The sequence below is a fragment of the Macaca nemestrina genome, chromosome 14 (assembly GCF_043159975.1).
Source record: "Macaca nemestrina isolate mMacNem1 chromosome 14, mMacNem.hap1, whole genome shotgun sequence".
Taxonomy (NCBI): domain Eukaryota; kingdom Metazoa; phylum Chordata; class Mammalia; order Primates; family Cercopithecidae; genus Macaca; species Macaca nemestrina.
Genome location: NC_092138.1, coordinates 11,402,839 through 11,414,288, shown reverse-complemented (window position 1 = coordinate 11,414,288; position 11,450 = coordinate 11,402,839).

Genomic DNA, 11,450 nt, shown 5'->3' with positions numbered 1-11,450 from the left:
AAATGACTAGTCCAAGCTTTTATACTGTAGATGTCATAACTGGGACAGGCTAGATCTGAAATATGAGACAAATACACAGTACACATTTTGCCTATGTTGGGAGCTCAAGGAGATGCTTAGAAGAAATGGAAACAGCCAAGAGGGCGCCAAGCGAGGGCTGGGGAAGTAGCTTCGCTCCGGTACAAGGCCCAAGGGCAGCCGGCCCACCAAAGCAAGTGAGGACAGCTTGCTGCCATCCCAGGAGGGCTTAATCACAAAAGAATTCCAGGACAAAAGTCATTTCCCAAGTCAGCAGGGAGAAAATAATCATGTTCTAGGCAGTCCTATTTGTGTTCATTTCCTCTCATCAACAGAAAGGTGCCCTGTATTTTTTATTTTAATTTTAATTTTTATTTTTTTGAGACAAGGTCTTACTCTGTCACCCAGGCTGGAGTGAAGTGGAGAAATCATGGTTCACTGCAGCTTTGACCTTCCGGGTTCAAGTGATCCTCCTGACTCAGCTTCCCAAAGTGTTGGTATTACAGATGTGAGCCACAGTGCCTGGACCTCCCTATTTTATATACCACTAAGAAAGAAAAAACATAGGCTCCCTACTCAAATATAACACAGCATTTCAAACCACTGACGTTGATTTACTACTTATTGAAAGGGCTCTTTTAGGCTTATTTAAATAGAGATTATCATCTTTATATCATTTTTGTGCTTATACAAGAAAGAAAATAGAAACATTAGTTGTGGACTTTCTTAAACCTTCTTTATATACAGAGCGTGATCAGCTGAATAATTTTCTTGACGCGAAGCTGTCGATGTCCAGGATCATCTTCTATGCTGCCAGGAGGAGAGGGCTGGGGCTGCAGCCCTTCAGAAAGACGGCTGCACTGTGGTCGCTGAGGCTTCCTTTGAAGTCTGAAATCTACTCAGCAAGATCGGAGCTGACGCTTCCCTCACCTCCCGTGCAGGTGACAATGGAAGGCGTATGGACTACAGCTGGGACTCTCTTCCTTGCTGAAACAGTCCTCAAATGTCTGGTTGACTAAAACATCAAGCTCATGGTCTTGACTCTAGACATACCACCAAGCTTTCAGGAACAACAGGCATGACAGGAGATGACAGCCACATCACACCTGTCTCTCGCCTGTGGTGACTGTGAGAGTCACTGGCTGCAGCATGCCTTCTGATTTCAGAGATGTGAAATTATGAAAGGATGTGCACATTTTAAAGGGATGAAATAGAGTGTTTACATCTATTATGAATTGAATGCCAGCCATGGGTCAGGCATTGTGTTAAAATGGCAGGGGTGGTATAATTCACACTCTGTAACCATCTCCCAAGGTGCACATTATCTTATCATTTTATAGAAGGGCAAACCAAAGTTCAGAGAGGCTAAGATATCATCCAAACCACACTGCTTAAAAGAGGCCGATCAGAATTTGCACTGAGGGCTGTGTTTCTTGAAAGCCTATGTCTATGCAGCTGACCAGGATGCCTAATGCTTGTCAGTGGAAGGGGATATGGGAAGCAGAGCCCAACCTTCAGGAAGTGGGAACTGACAAGGAGCCCGGTCCACGCCTAAGCAAGGGGGGTGTTCAGGACAGGACTTTGGCCCCAGTAGGGTACTGGTAGGGAGTAGAGGGCAAGTGAAATGATCTGAAGAAAGAAGGGGCCAGGAAAGAGGGTGCAGTCCAGCCTCATAACATCCAACCCCAGCTCAACTCTCTGTCCCATCAAGCCCTGGCCAGGAGACATTCAAGGGCTGAGCCTGGCTGGAGGGTCCTTCGGGGAGGTAAGGGCTGGCTCAGAAGGACAGAGAAGATAAGTATGTATCTCTATAAAAACTAATCAAACTTAGAATAAATAAAATTGATTTTGAAGATAGCTGAAAAGGCTATAGATTGCCAGGGAAGAAGCTGGAATATAAGTAACTATAGATGTATAATATTTGAATATATATATTCTATTAAGAATGTAGATGCTGAGTTGAGATCCCAGACCTGAGATCCCTTATCATTCCAAGGCATATGACCTTGGTCAAGTAATTCAATTGTTCAGATCCTCAGTTTTCAAATCTGTAAAATGGGTACCATAATAGTTTCTGCCCCACAGAGCTTTTATGAACTAATGGATGTCAAGTGTTTTAAACAGTGCCTGCTGGGCAGTGAGGGTTTATAACCACCTACTTATGTGCTTTCTGATGTAGCGTGGAATGACAGATCTCCATTTCGTACGGTTGAAAGTTACCCTGAGGAGGAAGAAACTTCAGGCGTGTCCTTTGCTCTAACTGCCCATTGCCAGTGAAGTGCCCCAGAGGCCGGAGGAGACCCTGCTGATCATGTGGAGGTGCAGGCCAGGGGCTGCCTCTCACTCGGCAGCTTGGGGTAATTGATAATCCACATGGCAAACAGCTGTGAGTGCTGTCGCCTCCCACATGTGTCAGTTCTACTGGAGAGTAAGAAAGCCTCTCATGGGCACCTGAAAACTATCTGGAGGATTCCTGATGTGGTGGGAATGCTCAGATGGAAAAGGATTTGCCTCAACTCTACTCTTTGTTCTTAAAGCTCCTGGGAAAGGAGCAGACTTGGTGGATTCAAGGTAAGAAATGAGATGACAACAGCAGGGCCTGGGTCCATGAGGACCTTTGCTTCTGTGTCTATTCACTGGAGATTAGATATAATCTGGTCATCAGCAGACAGAAATAAAAGACTAATCAGAGTCCATTAATATTGGAAACACTTAATATTTACATCCCCTTACTCCACAATGGTGCCTGTTAGAAACACTTGGCCTCTGTTAGTTCATAAAAGCTCTGGGAGGTAGATATTTTTATAGTACCCATTTTACAGATTTGAAAACTGAGGGTGTGGAAGATTGAATAATTTGCCCAAGGTCATATGGCTAGGAACGATAAGAGACAGATCTGTGGTCTGAACTCAGCATCTACATTCTCAATAGAACATATATATTCAAATATTGATGGCAGTGGCAGCCCATCTGGAGTAGTCGCTGTGAAGACGCTGGCTGCAGCCGGGAAGGCACCACCAGGGCTGCATGCTCCATGGAGCCAGTGGGAGCTGGACACAGGTGGGAGCCCCAACCCCCTTCTGAGTTGGTGGGGTGGGAGCCCCACCCTCTCCGGCAGCTACAGCAGCCCAGCTGTGGCTGCAGACCTGGGCATCCATGAGCTTTTGGGGGCCAAGAAGCCCCCTTCCCCTGTAGTGTCAGAAGTGCCTGCTCCCACTCCCTGTCCTCTCTCCACTCCCAGCGTCTGCTCCAGGGCTGAGCAAAGTTGTGGCCAAGCCTGGGTGCTGTCATAACCCAACCAGGTGTGCACACACTCAGGGCAGCACTGACATGCCAGACCCCTGTCGCCTGGCCCCATCTGGACTTTGGGTGCTGACAAGCACAGGATGAAGGCCAAGGGCAGGGCTGGGGCCCTGCAGGTGCCCCTTGGCACAAACAGTCTGGGTGCTGTGGATGACAGATTGATAGACAGATGGCAGAAGGAGGCAGATAAGCTCCTGGGTAGAAAGGGGCAGGTCCCTGATGAAGCCCCACCTTCAAGCCAGGGACGGCCTGAAGCATGGGGCCCAGCCCAGGCTGTCACTTCCAGGTGAACTCCAAGGTCCAGAGTGAGAATTTATGGTGCTTTTTCTGGGCCCACCTATGGTGGCCTATGCACCAGTCGGCACACGCTTCCTCTGCTCTGAAGCCCATAAAATCCCCAACTCAGCCAGATGCTGACAGACTACAGGACGACCTGCCTGTGGAAAGGAGCTAACCTCTCCAGGTCTCCTTTGAGCTGTTCTGTTACTCAATGAAGCTCCTCTTCACCTTGCTCACCCTCCAGTTGTCTGTGTACCTCATTCTTCCTGGATGTGGGACAAAAACTTGGGTCCTGCTGAATGGCAGAATTGAAAGAGCTGTAACACAAACAGGGCTGAAACACACCTCCCCACTCACCATGTTGTGGACAAGGAGAGAAGAGCTACACAGCCCCTTGGGGAGCCCAGACCTAGGGGCTCCCTGAGCCAGGGCTGTGACACCCTCTTTGGGGCTCTGTGGTTTCTGGCATCTCCAAGCTTCCAGGCACCACCTGCGGTCCCCTCATCCACAAGTGGATGCCTACAGCAGAAGTCTCTCACGGTCCATCTGATCCAGCCGCAGGTTTGCACAGAGCCGGTGACTGTGCCGGCACCTGAAGCTGTCCACCTCACTGCAGCAGCCAGTGTGCCTGTCAGTGTGCATGGCTGTGCACAGTGGCTGAACCCCATGCTCACTCACACATGCACCCCTCCCCCCTTCATGCCTGGCTCACCCTTGGCAGGTGTAGGATCCAGGCCAGTAGCACAAGCCATGTGCAACCTACCAGACCGAGTGGGCAGAATGAGCCCAGCAGGCCTGAGCAAAACTCGGGCAAAGGCACCACTGGTCACAGAGGTTTCCAGCTGGAAAAGTGACACTGCAAGGACCTGTGACAATATTATCCATATGCAGTTACTTACATTCCAGCTTCTTCCTTTTCTGGAAACTTACATTTGTATAGCATTTTCAGCTCTCTTTAAAATTAATTTTTTTTTAATTTTTAGTTTGATGAGTTTTTAGAGAGATACATACCCGTGTAACCACCACCATTACCAAGATATACAACAGTTTCATCACTCCAGAAAGTTCCCTTATACTACTTTACAGTCAGTACTAAGTCCACTCTGACCCCAGGCAACCACTGGTCTGCTTTCTGTCACTATCGATGACTTTAGTAGTTTCCAGAATCTACATACATATAATCATACTGAATATATTCATTTGCATCTGGTTTCTTTTGCTCAGCATTATGTTTGTGAGGCTTATCCATGTTGTTGTGTGTAAGTGGTTGGTACCTTTTTATTGCTGAGTAGTATTCCAGTGTGTGGATATACATTGTTTGTTTACACTATCAGCTGTTGATAAATATTTAGGATATTTTCAGTTTCTGGTTATTCTGAATAAAGCTGCGGTAAACTTTTGGTACAAGTTTTTTGTGGGAACATATGTCCTTATTTTTCTAGAGTAGATACACAGAAGTAGAATTGCTGGATCATTTGGCAATGACACACATCTTATATATATAAGAAACTGCCAGATTGTTTTCCAAAGTGGTCGTTCACCTTAGGGTCCCACCAGCAGTGCGTGAAAGTGTCCGTATCCTTGCCAACACTTGGTAAATTGTAGCCATTCTTACTGGTATGTAGTGGTAACTCTGTGGTTTTAATTTTCTTTTTCCTAGTAACTAAGGATGCTGAGCACATTTTCATGTATTTATTGACCGTTTATACATTTCCTTTTGTGGCATATCTGTTCTTTTGTGACACATTCATTTGAACCCTCCCCTCTTTTAACAAAAATGGGCAGTAGTCCTATTTTCGAGTGATAGGAGATGTTTATCTATTCTAGACTCAAGTTCTTTCTCAGATATATGCATTATGAATATTTTTCTCCCTCCCACATTGTGTGTGTCCTTTTTATCCTCTAATGGTGACTTTTAAACAGAGATTTCAAATTTTGATGAAGTTTAACTTATCATATTTCTTCATTTATGTCTGTATGTTCCTTCCTTACTCCAAGGTTGCAAAGATATTTCCCCATGTTTATCTCTGGAAACTTTATAGTTGTAGGTTTGACACTTAGGTCCATATCCATTGTGAGTTAATTTTAATTTGATGGAAGGTACGGTGGAAGTTCATTATTTTGCACATGGGGGTCCAATTGTCCCATGGCTATTTGTTAAAAACACAAAACAGAATCTTCTCAGCACCAAATGACCTGGCCCTTTGTGTGGGCCTGTCTTTGAGCCCTCTTGTTGGCTCCATTGATCTATTTGTCTGTCTGGATGACTATAGTGCTATCATAAATCACAACATTTTATTCTTTACAAATGCCTTTTTCAGGTAACAGTGGCATCCCAGTCCTTCCGTTTTCTCATAAAATCGTGATGACAAATGATTCATCCCAGGCCACACAACTGAAAAAATAGCATAGTCAGAAAGTGATACTGAGGGCTCTCACCCCTAGCAGATTTGTCTCTTGGGGCCTGAGGGGAATTGTACAGCAAAACCCCCAGCTCTCAACTGCTGCAGTTGAAAGCCTGGGATTCTGTTGAACAATACTGAACATCTTCCATCAGCCCCAAAGTGGAAATCACGCACTAACTGGAGTTCAATGATGCAGATGATATGGATTGGAGGACGCTGGTTGACAGAAAACTCCCCAGCAGCTGAGGCGCTTTCTCTGCATTTCAGCACTAGCAGCAGAACCCCGAACAAAAAGGTAAGAGACGGACGCTGTTGGGAAAATGGTGTTCTCCGTATCTGTGCATTTCATGTCTACCTGCAATCCAGACCCCTGAAGAACAAACTGTGGGCAGACTTCAGCATCACTAACACTCAGAATCGTCTGTGCGTGAGAGGGGCTGTGGACCAGCAGCCACTACTGAGCGGTGTCAAGGGTGTATCCTTATCTTTGGAGAGAAAGTCATCACATTCCTCGCCATTGCTCTAGAAGTTAAATTTGGCTAAATGCTTTAAAATGTTCATGTTACTTAATAAGTAACCAGACAAACGAGGCAAACCTGATTTTGTCCTTCAGTGTTCAGTCATTCCTTTAAAAGGAATGACTAAAACATAATGATACTCTTAAGGTGACCTCATTCTCTAAAAACATTCCTTTATATCGTGTTTCTACATCAGCATCTCAACCATGTAGTTGTTAACTTCAAAATTAACTCAGTCATGCAATTTAATTCTATTTTCAAGTAACTAAGTCCTTTGTAACTCCATGGAAGGAAAATAAATACGAATCAACTTCGTTATTCTTTTTCAGGAGAATTTGATATTTTCACTGTTTATGATTCACAGCAGTACTGAAATCCAAGAGTAAACTGTATAACTAATTATGTCATTTAAATAATGATTCCAAATGATTCAATTCATGGAAAGTTGTTATGAGAAAATGAAAGAAAAGCAAAACAGGAGAAATTTCAAATTCAAAGTAAAATGTACAGGGTTCTTATTTTCAGTTTTAAAACATGCCGGGTTTTCACTGCCTCATTGGCCATACCATGAGTTTAAGGGAGTAACATCTCGATGATGAGGATGCCCCAGGGGACACCAATGAAGAAAGTTTGTGCAAACACTATGAGACCAGCAGACCTGGAAGGAAATAAATAGCTCACCCTAACCTCCCACTTTAGAGCTGATGAAACTGAGGTCCAGACTCAGAAAGTGAGGACAACGTGGGTGGCCCAGTATTGAATAGGCAGAGGGAAAAGTTGGGTCAGGAGGGTGAGACATTCAGTAAGGAGAAGGAGGAAAAGCTCTCAGATTTGGTGAATAGAAAAAAGGAGTTAAGTTAGCAAATTTAGAAACGAGAGTACCTCCATGTATCCTTGTGGAGAGACGAAAAATAAATCAGTAAATAAATAAATAAACTGTAGAAAGTTTTGTATTTTTGCATTAAGAAAGTGAGGTGAACCAAGAACACAGTGGGCTTTTAGCCAAGCAGGGTTAAGTTTCCAGCATACTAGGCATGCTGCACTTATCATCATGTCCTGTAACAATGAGTTACATTATAAAGAGGGAGAAAAAGCACGTTAAAGCAAAGTTAAAGGTCACTGGAATGGAGCAACATTTGGCTTCCTGAGCTCGCTGCACCTTGGGAGATAATCTGGGAAGGAGTTTGGGAGAGCTTTGTGCCAGGCACAGAATGAGATCACAAAAAGAAAAATATGATTTATGTATGAAAGGGTGGACTTAAGACTACGATACAAGAATGCTGTGGGTATCGTGGGTCCATAAGGACCTCCTTGTTCTGACTTAGTCATGGTAGTAGGCATTACTAGTGCTCAGCAATGTCCAGTTCTCTGGCCTTTGCTGGGCACCCACAACCCCTGTCCACTTGCAGATAGCTGGGGCCATGTGATCTGTTCTGGCCTATGGATTGTGAATGCAAGAGTCTGTGCATGGGGAGGCTATGAACAGTGCATGCAACTCCTGAGCTATCTCTTCCCCTTCTGAGGGGATCACAGCGCCAGGACACATGGAATTAAAGAAGCATGGATTGCTGTGTCTCCACATCAAGGTAAGCTATCCTTGAGAATCACCACACCTACAGGGGACATTGAAAGAGTGAAGACTAAACAAACAGTATATATTTAGTCACTGAGATTTGGGGTTTGTTTCTTACTGCAGCAAGCATGTCCCCTAGGTTGACTAATACAATCATCTCCTATGGTGGCATAGCCTGTACACTGTCTTGCTCATTCTATGTGGTGGTATCATTGCCTGAAAGAAACCTTGGTCTGGGAAATTGCGGTTCATTCTCCTGCTGATTCATGCAAGGTGACTTGGGATTATAGGAGGAAGGCTTGGACGCAGCAAGAGTGTGGTTGTGAGTGTACAGTCATCCTACATTTTCTTTGTGAGGTCAGAGGAAAAGGTCATGATTTGCTGAAAACTGGAAAGTTCACGATGACTTGGGTGAAAGAAAAGACGTTTCGAGAACATTTAGAAACCTTTGAAATTTGCCACAATGGCAAGGGAAAGAGCAGGAGTCCAATGTTTATGCCGTATATGCACTGAAGGGAAGCCGACCTGGAAGACTGGGGGAGGAGAAACCAGGAGGACCCACATGAAAGCAAGAGTGATGGGTTCCTCAGACCTCCTTCCAACATGTCCAGTAGAGGGCGGGAGGAGAAACTTTGCAGTGAAAAAGCCTGATGAACATTACCTCAGTGGGGGGACCAAGGCCAACAACAAGGCTGAAAAGTCATGTTTATCAAGACTATGAGAATGAGGTCTTCCTCCCAATAACTCATAATCCCAGTGTTATCATGCGAAAATCCCTCAGACAAATTCAAGTAATAGGGCATGCTACAAAATACCTGGCCAGTATTCCTCTAAGCAGTCAAGGTCATTAAAACAAGGAAAGCCTCAGAGACTGTCAAAGCCAAGAGATACCTAGCGAGACACAGCAACAGAAGGTAATGAGGCTTCCTGAATGGAGTCCTGGAACAGAATAGAAACATTAGGGAAAAACTGGGGAAATCAGAAGAAATTCTGGCTTTTACTTAATAGTGTATTGATATCAGCTCAGTAATTGTAACGAGGTAATCATACTAATGAAAAATGTTAATCAGAGGGGAAACTGGCTGTGGGGAGGCTGAGAACTCCCCATACTGTCTTCTCAGTTTTTCTGTAAATCTAAAACTGTTCTCAAAACAAGGAAGTCTGCTAAAAATGAACAAATCAATAAAGGGCAAAAAATAAAAAGGCAATTTTACCTGAGATGGTATCTGATGAGTATGCCCCAATAATGACCCATCCTCAGTTTCTTTACCCTAGGCCCATTTTTCCTTTATGAAACCAATGCCGGAACTAAAGACATTTTGTGCTATGTTGTACGCTTAGATGATTTCACTTAAAAAAATGGGTTTATCTTTTCTGAAAAAGGTAACAAACTCATGTTACTTAATGAAAGTCAAGTGGATATTTTTCTAAAAAGAGAAGGGGAAGGGAAAACAATTTTTGACTTAAAGAGGTAGATATTTGCATCTTCATTTTTTTTTACAAAGGAAACTGAGGCTTATAGAAGTTGAATAAAGCATCTGAAAGTTCTAGGTGTTGTAAACGGCAGAGCCAGGGGTCTTAGCTTAGGTGTCCCTGCCTTGAAGCTCCTCCCTTTTCCATTCTCTGTGCTGCACACTAAATGCCCTCACACAGACAACAGGTGGTTACATGTCATGTTTCCAGGCAAGGAGGGTGGTGGGTCTGGCCTGGGAAGTAACTGTGGGAGAGCCTGCTGTCCATGAGGAAGTGGGGTAGGCAATGAATAAATACATGACTTTCAGGGCTCAAAAGACAGAGCCATTCTCTCCATCCTTCAGCTGCCTGAGTAACCTGTGACCTGCCTTCACTCTTCTTGGTGTACTTTTCAGTCTCTAGGGTGGTTTTCCAAGTTTTATTTGTTAAAATGTGTTCAAGTGAACTCACATGTCCAACAAGCAAAACTAGAGGATCCCTAGTTGAAACGAGGCTGGGTATAGAACCTTATATCAGTCAGGGTCCTCCAGAGAAGCAGAGCCAGTAGGATATAGACAGATATATAGAAGAGGAGATTTGTGATGAGAATTAGATCATGTGATTGTGGAGGTTGCGAAGTCCCATGACGTGCCATCTGCAAGCTGGAGAACCAGGAAAGTTGGTGGTGTGATTCAGCTCAGTTCAAAGGCCTGAGAACTGGCAGGGGAGGGCCCAAGTGTAAGTCCAGAGTCTGAAGGCCTGAGAACCAGGAACATCAATGTCCACGGATGGGAGAGGATGGATGTCCCAGACCAAGAAGAGAGAGAGTGAGAGTTCACTCTTCCTCTGCCTTTTGGTTCTATCTGAGTCCTCAATAGATTGGATGGTGCCTTCCCACACTGGTGAGGGCAGAGCTTCCTTACTCAGTACATTTATTTAAATTCTAATTTCATCTAAAAACATCCTCAATGACACACCCAAAGTAATGATTTCCAGCTATCTGGGCATCCTTCAGTACAGTCAGATTGACACATAAAATTAACTATCACAACCCCAAACTCTTAACTCCTCCTCTAGCCCTAACCCCACCATCCCTAGGTCTCCTAATACAATATTCTGTTAAGAACTACTGGTCTGTTACATTCCTGAAAATGTGGGAGCCATGTGGGGCTGCTAAAAAGAAGGGTGTGGAAGCTCACACTGAAATCCTTCAAGGTCCTGTACAAGGGGTCACCCTCATGACAGCCACAGGTGCAAAGGATTTCATAAATCTTTCAGGAAGGCAACATGTGGGTGACCAAAAACCCAGGCTTTTTTCAGGATTCGAGTAGACTGAGTCTTTTATTGAGTAATGTCGAAAGAAAATGATTTAAGTGACTCAAGCAGAGGTTGGGTCTAAATAGAGTCTCTATTTAGAGATTAAATAAGTTCTAAAGACTCTATTCCACAGGGGCATATCAGGGAGAACCTGAAACTTCTCTGTTTAAACAGAATCAAGGTTTTCAAAGGGTGGGGGTGGATTGAGTACATGTCCTTGCAGCTTTTGAATCAGGTGGCAATTGTCATCTTTAAGAAAACTTATGGTTGGTGATAGTTTGTTCCTGTTTTTGTGTCTCTTGTTTGGGGTGTTTGGTGCAATCCCCATAACCTGTGAGAACTGTTTTGGCAAACGTTGAGGTTTATTGGTTAGTCAAAGTTTATGGTGAAAAGGAGGTAGAAAAAAAAACAGAAAAGAAGAGAAAGAGGGCAAGGGTAGAAGGCAAGGGGAAAACAGGAATGCCGTATCTGTTTGAGCGCTTTTATAGCACTAAGTAGTTGACTTGCATTGGTGGAATGGAAAATGTGCATCTGTAAACACCAGATGGAAGATGCCCACAGTTTGCAAAGGGGTAAATCTACCTG